Raw genomic sequence first — 17,651 nt, 5'->3', positions numbered from 1 at the left:
CCTCCATAACACAACCCTCCAAAGCACAACCCTCGAAAACACAACCCTCCAAAACACAACCCTCCAAAAGACAGCCCACCAAAACACAACCCTCCAAAACAAAACCCCCAAAAACACAAACCTCCGAAACATAGCCCTTCAAAACACAACCCTCCAAAACACAACCCTCCAAAACACAACCGTCCATAACACAACCCTCCAAAACACAGCCCTCCAAAACACAACCCTCCATAACACAGCCCTCCATAACACAATCCCCCAAAACACAGCCCTCCAAAACACAACCCTCCATAACACAACCCTCCAAAACACAACCCTCTAAAACACAACTCTCCAAACCCAACCTTCCAAAACACAACCCTCCAAAACACAGCCCTCCATAACACAGCCCTCCAAAAACACAGCCCTCCATAACACAACCTTCCAAAACACAACCCTCCAATACACAAGCCTCCAAAACACAACCCTCTAAAACACAACCCTCCAAAACACAGCCCTCCATAACACAACCATCCAAAACACAACCCTCTAAAACACAACTCTCCAAACACAACCCTCCATAACACAACCCTCCATAACACAACCCTCCAAAACCAACCCTCCAAAACACAAGCCTCCAAAACACAACCCTCCAAAACACAACCCTCCAAAACACAACGCTTCATAACACAACCCTCCAAAACACAACCCTCCAAAACACAACCCTCCAAAACACAACCCTCAAAAACAAAGCCCTCGAAAACACAACCCTCCATAACACAACCCCTCAAAACACAGCCCTCCAAAACACAACCCTCCATAACACAAACCTCCAAAACACAGCCCTCCAAAACACAAACCTCCAAAATACAGCCCTCCAAAACACAACCCTCCAAAACACAGCCCTCCAAAACACAACCCTCTAAAACACAACCCTCTAAAACACAACTCTCCAAACACAACCCTCCATAACACAACCCTCCATAACACAACCCACCAAAACACAACCCTCCAAATCACAACCCTCCAAAACACAACCCTCCAAAACACAACCCTCCATAACGCAACCCTCCAAAACACAACCCTCCAAAACACAGTCCTCCAAAACACAACCCTCCAAAACACAACCCTCCAAAACAAAACCCTCCAAAACACAACCCTCTAAAACACAACCATCCAAAACACAGCCCTCCAAAACACAATCCTCCAAAACACAACCCTCCAAAATACAAGCCTCCAAAACACAACCCTCCAAAACACAACCCTCCAAAACACAACCCTCCGAAACTCAGCCCTCCAAAACACAACCCTCCAAAACACAACCCTCCGAAACACAAACCTTCAAACACAACTTTCCAAACACACCCCTCCAAAACACAACCCTCCAAAACACAACCCTCCATAACACAACCCTCCAAAATACAGCCCTCCAAAACAAAACCCTCCAAAACACAACCCTCCAAAACACAACCCTCCAAAACACAGCCCTCCAAAACACAACCCTCCATAACACAACCCCTCAAAACACAGCCCTCCAAAACACAACCCTCCATAACACAAACCTCCAAAACACAGCCCTCCAAAACACAAACCTCCAAAATACAGCCCTCCAAAACACAACCCTCTAAAACACAACCCTCTAAAACAGAACTCTCCAAACACAACCCTCCATAACACAACCCTCCATAACACAACCCTCCAAAACACAACCCTCCAAATCACAACCCTCCAAAACACAACCCTCCAAAACACAACAATCCATGACGCAACCCTCCAAAACACAACCCTCCAAAACACAGCCCTCCAAAACACAACCCTCCAAAACAAAACCCCCTAAAACACAAACCTCCAAAACATAGCCCTCCAAAACACAACCCTCCAAAACACAACCCTCCAAAACACAACCCTCCATAACACAACCCTCCAAAACACAGCCCTCCAAAACACAACCCTCCATAACACAGCCCTCCATAACACAGCCCTCCAAAAACACAGCCCTCCATAACAGAACCCTCCAAAACACAACCCTCTAAAACACAACTCTCCAAACACAACCCTCCAAAACACAACCCTCCAAAACACTACCCTCCATAACACAGCCCTCCAAAAACACAGCCCTCCATAACACAACCCTCCAAAACACAACCCTCCAATACACAACCCTCCAAAACACAACAATCCATGACGCAACCCTCCAAAACACAACCCTCCAAAACACAGTCCTCCAAAACACAACCCTCCAAAACACAAACCTCCAAAACAAAACCCTCCAAAACACAACCCTCTAAAACACAACCCTCCAAAACACAGCCCTCCAAAACACAATCCTCCAAAACACAACCCTCCAAAACACAACCCTCCAAAACACAACCCTCCAAAACACAACCCTCCAAAACACAACCCTCCGAAACTCAGACCTCCAAAACACAACCCTCCAAAACACAACCCTCCGAAACACAAACCTTCAAACACAACTTTCCAAACACACCCCTCCAAAACACAACCCTCCAAAACACAACCCTCCATAACACAACCCTCCAAAACACAGCCCTCCAAAACACAAGCCTCCAAAACACAACCCTCCAAAACAAAGCCCTCCAAAACACAACCCTCCAAAACACAACCCTCCAAAACACAACCCTCCAAAACACAGCCCTCCAAAACACAACCCTCCAAAACAAAACCCCCTAAAACACAAACCTCCAAAACATAGCCCTCCAAAACACAACCCTCCAAAACACAACCCTCCAAAACACAACCCTCCATAACACAACCCTCCAAAACACAGCCCTCCAAAACACAACCCTCCATAACACAGCCCTCCATAACACAGCCCTCCAAAAACACAGCCCTCCATAACAGAACCCTCCAAAACACAACCCTCTAAAACACAACTCTCCAAACACAACCCTCCAAAACACAACCCTCCAAAACACTACCCTCCATAACACAGCCCTCCAAAAACACAGCCCTCCATAACACAACCCTCCAAAACACAACCCTCCAATACACAACCCTCCAAAACACAACCCTCTAAAACACAACCCTCCAAAACACAGCCCTCCAAAACACAACCCTCCAAACACTACTCTCCAACAAACAACCCTCCAAAACACAGCCCTCCAAAACACAAACCTTCAAACACAACTTTCCAAACACACCCCTCCAAAACACAACCCCCCAAAACACAGCCCTCCAAAGCATAACCCTCCATAACACAACCATCCAAAACACAACCCTCTAAAACACAACTCTCCAAACACAACCCTAAATAAAACAACCCTCCATAACACAACCCTCCAAAACACAACCCTCCAAAACACAACCCTCCAAAACACAAGCCTCCAAAACACAACCCTCCAAAACACAACCCTCCAAAACACAACGCTTCATAACACAACCCTCCAAAACACAACCCTCCAAAACACAACCCTCCAAAACACAGCCCTCCAAAACACAACCCTCCATAACATAACCCCTCAAAACACAGCCCTCCAAAACACAACCCTCCAAAACACAACCCTCCATAACACAACCCTCCAAAACACAGCCCTCCAAAACACAAGCCTCCAAAACACAACCCTCCAAAACAAAGCCCTCCAAAACACAACCCTCCAAAACACAACCCTCCAAGACACAACCCTCCAAAACACAGCCCTCCAAAACACAACCCTCCAAAACAAAACCCCCTAAAACACAAACCTCCAAAACATAGCCCTCCAAAACACAACCATCCAAAACACAACCCTCCAAAACACAACCCTCCATAACACAACCCTCCAAAACACAGCCCTCCATAACACAGCCCTCCAAAAACACAGCCCTCCATAACACAACCCTCCAAAACACAACCCTCCAATACACAACCCTCCAAAACACAACCCTCTAAAACACAACCCTCCAAAACACAGCCCTCCAAAACACAACCTCCAAAGACTATTCTCCAACAAACAACCCTCCAAAACACAGCCCTCCAAAGCATAACCCTCCATAACACAACCATCCAAAACACAACCCTCTAAAACACAACTCTCCAAACACAACCCTAAATAAAACAACCTTCCATAACACAACCCTCCAAAACACAACCCTCCAAAACACAACCCTCCAAAACACAAGCCTCCAAAACACAACCCTCCAAAACACAACCCTCCAAAACACAACCCTCCAAAACACATCCCTCCAAAACACAACCCTCCATAACATAACCCCTCAAAACACAGCTCTCCAAAACACAACCCTCCAAAACACAACCCTCCATAACACAACCCTCCAAAACACAGCCCTCCAAAACACAACCCTCCAAAACACAACCCTCCAAAACAAAGCCCTCCAAAACACAACCCTCCAAAACACAACCCTCCAAGACACAACCCTCCAAAACACAGCCCTCCAAAACACAACCCTCCAAAACAAAACCCCCTAAAACACAAACCTCCAAAACATAGCCCTCCAAAACACAACCCTCCAAAACACAACCCTCCAAAACACAACCCTCCATAACACAACCCTCCAAAACACAGCCCTTCAAAACACAACCCTCCATAACACAACCCTCCAAAACACAACCCTCTAAAACACAACTCTCCAAACACAACCCTCCAAAACACAACCCTCCAAAACACAGCCCTTCATAACACAGCCCTCCAAAAACACAGCCCTCCATAACACAACCCTCCAAAACACAACCCTCCAATACACAACCCTCCAAAACACAACCCTCTAAAACACAACCCTCCAAAACACAGCCCTCCAAAACACAACCCTCCAAAAACTACTCTCCAACAAACAACCCTCCAAAACACAGCCCTCCAAAACACAAACCTTCAAACACAACTTTCCAAACACACCCCTCCAAAACACAACCCCCCAAAACACAGCCCTCCAAAGCACAACCCTCCATAACACAACCATCCAAAACACAACCCTCTAAAACACAACTCTCCAAACACAACCCTCCATAAAACAACCCTCCATAACACAACCCTCCAAAACACAACCCTCCAAAACACAACCCTCCAAAACACAACCTCCAAAAAACTAACCTTGAAACACAACTCTCCAAACACAACCCTCCAAACAACCCTCCATAACACAAACCTCCAAAACACAACCCTCCAAAACACAGCCCTCCAAAACACAACCCTCCAAAACACAACCCTCCAACACACAACTCTCCAAAACACAACCCTCTAAAACACAACTCTCCAAACACAACCCTAAATAAAACAACTCTCCATAACACAACCCTCCAAAACACAACCCTCCAAAACACAACCCTCCAAAACTCAAGCCTCCAAAACACAACCCTCCAAAACACAACCCTCCATAACACAAACCTCCAAAACACAGCCCTCCAAAACACAAACCTCCAAAATACAGCCCTCCAAAACACAACCCTCCAAAACACAGCCCTCCAAAACACAACCCTCTAAAACACAACCCTCTAAAACACAACTCTCCAAACACAACCCTCCATAACACAACCCTCCATAACACAACCCACCAAAACACAACCCTCCAAATCACAACCCTCCAAAACACAACCCTCCAAAACACAACCCTCCATAACGCAACCCTCCAAAACACAACCCTCCAAAACACAGTCCTCCAAAACACAACCCTCCAAAACACAACCCTCCAAAACAAAACCCTCCAAAACACAACCCTCTAAAACACAACCATCCAAAACACAGCCCTCCAAAACACAATCCTCCAAAACACAACCCTCCAAAATACAAGCCTCCAAAACACAACCCTCCAAAACACAACCCTCCAAAACACAACCCTCCGAAACTCAGCCCTCCAAAACACAACCCTCCAAAACACAACCCTCCGAAACACAAACCTTCAAACACAACTTTCCAAACACACCCCTCCAAAACACAACCCTCCAAAACACAACCCTCCATAACACAACCCTCCAAAATACAGCCCTCCAAAACAAAACCCTCCAAAACACAACCCTCCAAAACACAACCCTCCAAAACACAGCCCTCCAAAACACAACCCTCCATAACACAACCCCTCAAAACACAGCCCTCCAAAACACAACCCTCCATAACACAAACCTCCAAAACACAGCCCTCCAAAACACAAACCTCCAAAATACAGCCCTCCAAAACACAACCCTCTAAAACACAACCCTCTAAAACAGAACTCTCCAAACACAACCCTCCATAACACAACCCTCCATAACACAACCCTCCAAAACACAACCCTCCAAATCACAACCCTCCAAAACACAACCCTCCAAAACACAACAATCCATGACGCAACCCTCCAAAACACAACCCTCCAAAACACAGTCCTCCAAAACACAACCCTCCAAAACACAAACCTCCAAAACAAAACCCTCCAAAACACAACCCTCTAAAACACAACCCTCCAAAACACAGCCCTCCAAAACACAATCCTCCAAAACACAACCCTCCAAAACACAACCCTCCAAAACACAACCCTCCAAAACACAACCCTCCAAAACACAACCCTCCGAAACTCAGACCTCCAAAACACAACCCTCCAAAACACAACCCTCCGAAACACAAACCTTCAAACACAACTTTCCAAACACACCCCTCCAAAACACAACCCTCCAAAACACAACCCTCCATAACACAACCCTCCAAAACACAGCCCTCCAAAACACAAGCCTCCAAAACACAACCCTCCAAAACAAAGCCCTCCAAAACACAACCCTCCAAAACACAACCCTCCAAAACACAACCCTCCAAAACACAGCCCTCCAAAACACAACCCTCCAAAACAAAACCCCCTAAAACACAAACCTCCAAAACAAAGCCCTCCAAAACACAACCCTCCAAAACACAACCCTCCAAAACACAACCCTCCATAACACAACCCTCCAAAACACAGCCCTCCAAAACACAACCCTCCATAACACAGCCCTCCATAACACAGCCCTCCAAAAACACAGCCCTCCATAACAGAACCCTCCAAAACACAACCCTCTAAAACACAACTCTCCAAACACAACCCTCCAAAACACAACCCTCCAAAACACTACCCTCCATAACACAGCCCTCCAAAAACACAGCCCTCCATAACACAACCCTCCAAAACACAACCCTCCAATACACAACCCTCCAAAACACAACCCTCTAAAACACAACCCTCCAAAACACAGCCCTCCAAAACACAACCCTCCAAACACTACTCTCCAACAAACAACCCTCCAAAACACAGCCCTCCAAAACACAAACCTTCAAACACAACTTTCCAAACACACCCCTCCAAAACACAACCCCCCAAAACACAGCCCTCCAAAGCATAACCCTCCATAACACAACCATCCAAAACACAACCCTCTAAAACACAACTCTCCAAACACAACCCTAAATAAAACAACCCTCCATAACACAACCCTCCAAAACACAACCCTCCAAAACACAACCCTCCAAAACACAAGCCTCCAAAACACAACCCTCCAAAACACAACCCTCCAAAACACAACGCTTCATAACACAACCCTCCAAAACACAACCCTCCAAAACACAACCCTCCAAAACACAGCCCTCCAAAACACAACCCTCCATAACATAACCCCTCAAAACACAGCCCTCCAAAACACAACCCTCCAAAACACAACCCTCCATAACACAACCCTCCAAAACACAGCCCTCCAAAACACAAGCCTCCAAAACACAACCCTCCAAAACAAAGCCCTCCAAAACACAACCCTCCAAAACACAACCCTCCAAGACACAACCCTCCAAAACACAGCCCTCCAAAACACAACCCTCCAAAACAAAACCCCCTAAAACACAAACCTCCAAAACATAGCCCTCCAAAACACAACCATCCAAAACACAACCCTCCAAAACACAACCCTCCATAACACAACCCTCCAAAACACAGCCCTCCATAACACAGCCCTCCAAAAACACAGCCCTCCATAACACAACCCTCCAAAACACAACCCTCCAATACACAACCCTCCAAAACACAACCCTCTAAAACACAACCCTCCAAAACACAGCCCTCCAAAACACAACCTCCAAAGACTATTCTCCAACAAACAACCCTCCAAAACACAGCCCTCCAAAGCATAACCCTCCATAACACAACCATCCAAAACACAACCCTCTAAAACACAACTCTCCAAACACAACCCTAAATAAAACAACCTTCCATAACACAACCCTCCAAAACACAACCCTCCAAAACACAACCCTCCAAAACACAAGCCTCCAAAACACAACCCTCCAAAACACAACCCTCCAAAACACAACCCTCCAAAACACATCCCTCCAAAACACAACCCTCCATAACATAACCCCTCAAAACACAGCTCTCCAAAACACAACCCTCCAAAACACAACCCTCCATAACACAACCCTCCAAAACACAGCCCTCCAAAACACAACCCTCCAAAACACAACCCTCCAAAACAAAGCCCTCCAAAACACAACCCTCCAAAACACAACCCTCCAAGACACAACCCTCCAAAACACAGCCCTCCAAAACACAACCCTCCAAAACAAAACCCCCTAAAACACAAACCTCCAAAACATAGCCCTCCAAAACACAACCCTCCAAAACACAACCCTCCAAAACACAACCCTCCATAACACAACCCTCCAAAACACAGCCCTTCAAAACACAACCCTCCATAACACAACCCTCCAAAACACAACCCTCTAAAACACAACTCTCCAAACACAACCCTCCAAAACACAACCCTCCAAAACACAGCCCTTCATAACACAGCCCTCCAAAAACACAGCCCTCCATAACACAACCCTCCAAAACACAACCCTCCAATACACAACCCTCCAAAACACAACCCTCTAAAACACAACCCTCCAAAACACAGCCCTCCAAAACACAACCCTCCAAAAACTACTCTCCAACAAACAACCCTCCAAAACACAGCCCTCCAAAACACAAACCTTCAAACACAACTTTCCAAACACACCCCTCCAAAACACAACCCCCCAAAACACAGCCCTCCAAAGCACAACCCTCCATAACACAACCATCCAAAACACAACCCTCTAAAACACAACTCTCCAAACACAACCCTCCATAAAACAACCCTCCATAACACAACCCTCCAAAACACAACCCTCCAAAACACAACCCTCCAAAACACAACCTCCAAAAAACTAACCTTGAAACACAACTCTCCAAACACAACCCTCCAAACAACCCTCCATAACACAAACCTCCAAAACACAACCCTCCAAAACACAGCCCTCCAAAACACAACCCTCCAAAACACAACCCTCCAACACACAACTCTCCAAAACACAACCCTCTAAAACACAACTCTCCAAACACAACCCTAAATAAAACAACTCTCCATAACACAACCCTCCAAAACACAACCCTCCAAAACACAACCCTCCAAAACTCAAGCCTCCAAAACACAACCCTCCAAAACACAACCCTCCATAACACAAACCTCCAAAACACAGCCCTCCAAAACACAAACCTCCAAAATACAGCCCTCCAAAACACAACCCTCCAAAACACAGCCCTCCAAAACACAACCCTCTAAAACACAACCCTCTAAAACACAACTCTCCAAACACAACCCTCCATAACACAACCCTCCATAACACAACCCACCAAAACACAACCCTCCAAATCACAACCCTCCAAAACACAACCCTCCAAAACACAACCCTCCATAACGCAACCCTCCAAAACACAACCCTCCAAAACACAGTCCTCCAAAACACAACCCTCCAAAACACAACCCTCCAAAACAAAACCCTCCAAAACACAACCCTCTAAAACACAACCATCCAAAACACAGCCCTCCAAAACACAATCCTCCAAAACACAACCCTCCAAAATACAAGCCTCCAAAACACAACCCTCCAAAACACAACCCTCCAAAACACAACCCTCCGAAACTCAGCCCTCCAAAACACAACCCTCCAAAACACAACCCTCCGAAACACAAACCTTCAAACACAACTTTCCAAACACACCCCTCCAAAACACAACCCTCCAAAACACAACCCTCCATAACACAACCCTCCAAAATACAGCCCTCCAAAACACAACCCTCCAAAACACAACCCTCCAAAACACAACCCTCCAAAACACAGCCCTCCAAAACACAACCCTCCATAACACAACCCCTCAAAACACAGCCCTCCAAAACACAACCCTCCATAACACAAACCTCCAAAACACAGCCCTCCAAAACACAAACCTCCAAAATACAGCCCTCCAAAACACAACCCTCTAAAACACAACTCTCCAAACACAACCCTCCATAACACAACCCTCCATAACACAACCCTCCAAAACACAACCCTCCAAATCACAACCCTCCAAAACACAACCCTCCAAAACACAACAATCCATAACGCAACCCTCCAAAACACAACCCTCCAAAACACAGTCCTCCAAAACACAACCCTCCAAAACACAAACCTCCAAAACAAAACCCTCCAAAACACAACCCTCCATAACACAACCCTCCAAAACACAACCATCCAAAACACAACCCTCCAAAACACAACCCTCCGAAACTCAGCCCTCCAAAACACAACCATCCAAAACACAACCCTCCGAAACACAAACCTTCAAACACAACTTTCCAAACACACCCCTCCAAAACACAACCCTCCAAAACACAACCCTCCATAACACAACCCTCCAAAACACAGCCCTCCAAAACACAAGCCTCCAAAACACAACCCTCCAAAACAAAGCCCTCCAAAACACAACCCTCCAAAACACAACCCTCCAAAACACAACCCTCCAAAACACAGCCCTCCAAAACACAACCCTCCAAAACAAAACCCCCTAAAACACAAACCTCCAAAACATAGCCCTCCAAAACACAACCCTCCAAAACACAACCCTCCAAAACACAACCCTCCATAACACAACCCTCCAAAACACAGCCCTCCAAAACACAACCCTCCATAACACAGCCCTCCATAACACAGCCCTCCAAAAACACAGCCCTCCATAACAGAACCCTCCAAAACACAACCCTCTAAAACACAACTCTCCAAACACAACCCTCCAAAACACAACCCTCCAAAACACAGCCCTCCATAACACAGCCCTCCAAAAAAAACAGCCCTCCATAACACAACCCTCCAAAACACAACCCTCTAAAACACAACCCTCCAAAACACAGCCCTCCAAAACACAACCCTCCAAACACTACTCTCCAACAAACAACCCTCCAAAACACAGCCCTCCAAAACACAAACCTTCAAACACAACTTTCCAAACACACCCCTCCAAAACACAACCCCCCAAAACACAGCCCTCCAAAGCATAACCCTCCAAAACACAACCCTCCAAAACAAAGCCCTCCAAAACACAAGCCTCCAAAACACAACCCTCCAAAACACAACCCTCAAAAACACAGCCCTCCAAAACACAACCCTCCAAAACAAAACCCCCTAAAACACAAACCTCCAAAACATAGCCCTCCAAAACACAACCCTCCAAAACACAACCCTCCAAAACACAACCCTCCATAACACAACCCTCCAAAACACAGCCCTCCAAAACACAACCCTCCATAACACAGCCCTCCATAACACAGCCCTCCAAAAACACAGCCCTCCATAACAGAACCCTCCAAAACACAACCCTCTAAAACACAACTCTCCAAACACAACCCTCCAAAACACAACCCTCCAAAACACAGCCCTCCATAACACAGCCCTCCAAAAAAAACAGCCCTCCATAACACAACCCTCCAAAACACAACCCTCCAATACACAACCCTCCAAAACACAACCCTCTAAAACGCAACCCTCCAAAACACAGCCCTCCAAAACACAACCCTCCAAACACTACTCTCCAACAAACAACCCTCCAAAACACAGCCCTCCAAAACACAAACCTTCAAACACAACTTTCCAAACACACCCCTCCAAAACACAACCCCCCAAAACGCAGCCCTCCAAAGCATAACCCTCCATAACACAACCATCCAAAACACAACCCTCTAAAACACAACTCTCCAAACACAACCCTAAATAAAACAACCCTCCATAACACAACCCTCCAAAACACAACCCTCCAAAACACAACCCTCCAAAACACAAGCCTCCAAAACACAACCCTCCAAAACACAACCCTCCAAAACACAACGCTTCATAACACAACCCTCCAAAACACAACCCTCCAAAACACAACCCTCCAAAACACAGCCCTCCAAAACACAACCCTCCATAACATAACCCCTCAAAACACAGCCCTCAAAAACACAACCCTCCAAAACACAACCCTCCATAACACAACCCTCCAAAACACAGCCCTCCAAAACACAAGCCTCCAAAACACAACCCTCCAAAACAAAGCCCTCCAAAACACAACCCTCCAAAACACAACCCTCCAAGACACAACCCTCCAAAACACAGCCCTCCAAAACACAACCCTCCAAAACAAAACCCCCTAAAACACAAACCTCCAAAACATAGCCCTCCAAAACACAACCCTCCAAAACACAACCCTCCAAAACACAACCCTCCATAACACAACCCTCCAAAACACAGCCCTCCATAACACAGCCCTCCAAAAACACAGCCCTCCATAACACAACCCTCCAAAACACAACCCTCCAATACACAACCCTCCAAAACACAACCCTCTAAAACACAACCCTCCAAAACACAGCCCTCCAAAACACAACCCTCCAAAGACTATTCTCCAACAAACAACCCTCCAAAACACAGCCCTCCAAAGCATAACCCTCCATAACACAACCATCCAAAACACAACCCTCCAAAACACAACGCTTCATAACACAACCCTCCAAAACACAACCCTCCAAAACACAACCCTCCAAAACACAGCCCTCCAAAACACAACCCTCCATAACATAACCCCTCAAAACACAGCCCTCCAAAACACAACCCTCCAAAACACAACCCTCCATAACACAACCCTCCAAAACACAGCCCTCCAAAACACAAGCCTCCAAAACACAACCCTCCAAAACAAAGCCCTCCAAAACACAACCCTCCAAAACACAACCCTCCAAGACACAACCCTCCAAAACACAGCCCTCCAAAACACAACCCTCCAAAACAAAACCCCCTAAAACACAAACCTCCAAAACATAGCCCTCCAAAACACAACCCTCCAAAACACAACCCTCCAAAACACAACCCTCCATAACACAACCCTCCAAAACACAGCCCTCCAAAACACAACCCTCCATAACACAACCCTCCATAACACAATCCCCCAAAACACAGCCCTCCAAAACACAACCCTCCATAACACAACCCTCCAAAACACAACCCGCTAAAACACAACTCTCCAAACACAACCCTCCAAAACACAACCCTCCAAAACACAGCCCTTCATAACACAGCCCTCCAAAAACACAGCCCTCCATAACACAACCCTCCAAAACACAACCCTCCAATACACAACCCTCCAAAACACAACCCTCTAAAACACAACCCTCCAAAACACAGCCCTCCAAAACACAACCCTCCAAAAACTACTCTCCAACAAACAACCCTCCAATACACAGCCCTCCAAAACACAAACCTTCAAACACAACTTTCCAAACACACCCCTCCAAAACACAACCCCCCAAAACACAGCCCTCCAAAGCACAACCCTCCATAACACAACCATCCAAAACACAACCCTCTAAAACACAACTCTCCAAACACAACCCTCCATAAAACAACCCTCCATAACACAACCCTCCAAAACACAACCCTCCAAAACACAACCCTCCAAAACACAACCTCCAAAAAACTAACCTTGAAACACAACTCTCCAAACACAACCCTCCAAACAACCCTCCATAACACAAACCTCCAAAACACAACCCTCCAAAACACAGCCCTCCAAAACACAACCCTCCAAAACACAACCCTCCAACACACAACTCTCCAAAACACAACCCTCTAAAACACAACTCTCCAAACACAACCCTAAATAAAACAACCCTCCATAACACAACCCTCCAAAACACAACCCTCCAAAACACAACCCTCCAAAATACAAGCCTCCAAAACACAACCCTCCAAAACACAACCCTCCAAAACACAACGCTTCATAACACAACCCTCCAAAACACAACCCTCCAAAACACAACCCTCCAAAACACAGCCCTCCAAAACACAACCCTCCATAACATAACCCCTCAAAACACAGCCCTCCAAAACACAACCCTCCAAAACACAACCCTCCATAACACAACCCTCCAAAACACAGCCCTCCAAAACACAAGCCTCCAAAACACAACCCTCCAAAACAAAGCCCTCCAAAACACAACCCTCCAAAACACAACACTCCAAGACACAAACCTCCAAAACACAGCCCTCCAAAACACAACCCTCCAAAACAAAACCCCCTAAAACAAAAACCTCCAAAACATAGCCCTCCAAAACACAACCCCCTAAAACACAAACCTCCAAAACATAGCCCTCCAAAACACAACCCTCCAAAACACAACCCTCCAAAACACAACCCTCCATAACACAACCCTCCAAAACACAGCCCTCCATAACACAGCCCTCCAAAAACACAGCCCTCCATAACACAACCCTCCAAAACACAACCCTCCAATACACAACCCTCCAAAACACAACCCTCTAAAACACAACCCTCCAAAACACAGCCCTCCAAAACACAACCCTCCAAAGACTATTCTCCAACAAACAACCCTCCAAAACACAGCCCTCCAAAGCATAACCCTCCATAACACAACCATCCAAAACACAACCCTCCAAAACACAACGCTTCATAACACAACCCTCCAAAACACAACCCTCCAAAACACAACCCTCCAAAACACAGCCCTCCAAAACACAACCCTCCATAACATAACCCCTCAAAACACAGCCCTCCAAAACACAACCCTCCAAAACACAACCCTCCATAACACAACCCTCCAAAACACAGCCCTCCAAAACACAAGCCTCCAAAACACAACCCTCCAAAACAAAGCCCTCCAAAACACAACCCTCCAAAACACAACCCTCCAAGACACAACCCTCCAAAACACAGCCCTCCAAAACACAACCCTCCAAAACAAAACCCCCTAAAACACAAACCTCCAAAACATAGCCCTCCAAAACACAACCCTCCAAAACACAACCCTCCAAAACACAACACTCCATAACACAACCCTCCAAAACAGAGCCCTCCAAAACACAACCCTCCATAACACAACCCTCCATAACACAATCCCCCAAAACACAGCCCTCCAAAACACAACCCTCCATAACACAACCCTCCAAAACACAACCCGCTAAAACACAACTCTCCAAACACAACCCTCCAAAACACAACCCTCCAAAACACAGCCCTTCATAACACAGCCCTCCAAAAACACAGCCCTCCATAACACAACCCTCCAAAACACAACCCTCCAATACACAACCCTCTAAAACACAACCCTCTAAAACACAACCCTCCAAAACACAGCCCTCCAAAACACAACCCTCCAAAAACTACTCTCCAACAAACAACCCTCCAAAACACAGCCCTCCAAAACACAAACCTTCAAACACAACTTTCCAAACACACCCCTCCAAAACACAACCCCCCAAAACACAGCCCTCCAAAGCACAACCCTCCATAACACAACCATCCAAAACACAACCCTCTAAAACACAACTCTCCAAACACAACCCTCCATAAAACAACCCTCCATAACACAACCCTCCAAAACACAACCCTCCAAAACACAACCCTCCAAAACACAACCTCCAAAAAACTAACCTTGAAACACAACTCTCCAAACACAACCCTCCAAACAACCCTCCATAACACAAACCTCCAAAACACAACCCTCCAAAACACAGCCCTCCAAAACACAACCCTCCAAAACACAACCCTCCAACACACAACTCTCCAAAACACAACCCTCTAAAACACAACTCTCCAAACACAACCCTAAATAAAACAACCCTCCATAACACAACCCTCCAAAACACAACCCTCCAAAACACAACCCTCCAAAATACAAGCCTCCAAAACACAACCCTCCAAAACACAACCCTCCAAAACACAACGCTTCATAACACAACCCTCCAAAACACAACCCTCCAAAACACAACCCTCCAAAACACAGCCCTCCAAAACACAACCCTCCATAACATAACCCCTCAAAACACAGCCCTCCAAAACACAACCCTCCAAAACACAACCCTCCATAACACAACCCTCCAAAACACAGCCCTCCAAAACACAAGCCTCCAAAACACAACCCTCCAAAACAAAGCCCTCCAAAACACAACCTTCCAAAACACAACACTCCAAGACACAAACCTCCAAAACACAGCCCTCCAAAACACAACCCTCCAAAACAAAACCCCCTAAAACAAAAACCTCCAAAACATAGCCCTCCAAAACACAACCCTCCAAAACACAACCCTCCAAAACACAACCCTCCATAACACAACCCTCCAAAACACAGCCCTCCAAAACACAACCCTCCATAACACAACCCTCCATAACACAATCCCCCAAAACACAGCCCTTCAAAACACAACCCTCCATAACACAACCCTCCAAAACACAACCCTCTAAAACACAACTCTCCAAACACAACCCTCCAAAACACAACCCTCCAAAACACAGCCCTTCATAACACAGCCCTCCAAAAACACAGCCCTCCATAACACAACCCTCCAAAACACAACCCTCCAATACACAACCCTCCAAAACACAACCCTCTAAAACACAACCCTCCAAAACACAGCCCTCCAAAACACAACCCTCCAAAAACTACTCTCCAACAAACAACCCTCCAAAACACAGCCCTCCAAAACACAAACCTTCAAACACAACTTTCCAAACACACCCCTCCAAAACACAACCCCCCAAAACACAGCCCTCCAAAGCACAACCCTCCATAACACAACCATCCAAAACACAACCCTCTAAAACACAACTCTCCAAACACAACCCTCCATAAAACAACCCTCCATAACACAACCCTCCAAAACACAACCCTCCAAAACACAACCCTCCAAAACACAACCTCCAAAAAACTAACCTTGAAACACAACTCTCCAAACACAACCCTCCAAACAACCCTCCATAACACAAACCTCCAAAACACAACCCTCCAAAACACAGCCCTCCAAAACATAACCCTCCAAAACACAACCCTCCAACACACAACTCTCCAAAACACAACCCTCTAAAACACAACCCTCCAAAACACAGCCCTCCAAAACACAAACCTTCAACCACAACTCTCCAAAACACAGCCCTCCAAAACACAAGCCACCAAAACACAATCCTCCAAAACACAACACTCCAAAACACAACCCTCCAAAACACAGCCCTCCAAAACACAACCCTCCAAAACACAACCCTCCAACACACAACCCTCCAAAACACAACCCTCTAAACACAACCCTCCAAAGCACAGCCCTCCAAAACACAAACCTTCAAACACAACTCTCCAAAACACAACCCTCCAAAACACAACCCTCTAAAACAACCCTCCAAAACACAGCCCTCCAAAACACAACCCTCCATAACATAACCCCTCAAAACACACCCCTCCAAAACACAACCCTCCAAAACACAACCCTCCATAACACAACCCTCCAAAACACAGCCCTCCAAAACACAAGCCTCCAAAACACAACCCTACAAAACAAAGCCCTCCAAAACACAACCCTCCAAAACACAACCCTCCAAGACACAACCCTCCAAAACACAGCCCTCCAAAACAC

The sequence above is a fragment of the Petromyzon marinus genome, chromosome 40 (assembly GCF_048934315.1).
Source record: "Petromyzon marinus isolate PM22_M1 ecotype Great Lakes invasive population chromosome 40, UKy_Petmar_22M1.pri1.0, whole genome shotgun sequence".
In the NCBI taxonomy this organism is placed as follows: Eukaryota; Metazoa; Chordata; class Hyperoartia; order Petromyzontiformes; family Petromyzontidae; genus Petromyzon; species Petromyzon marinus.
This window is presented reverse-complemented; position numbering follows the sequence as displayed.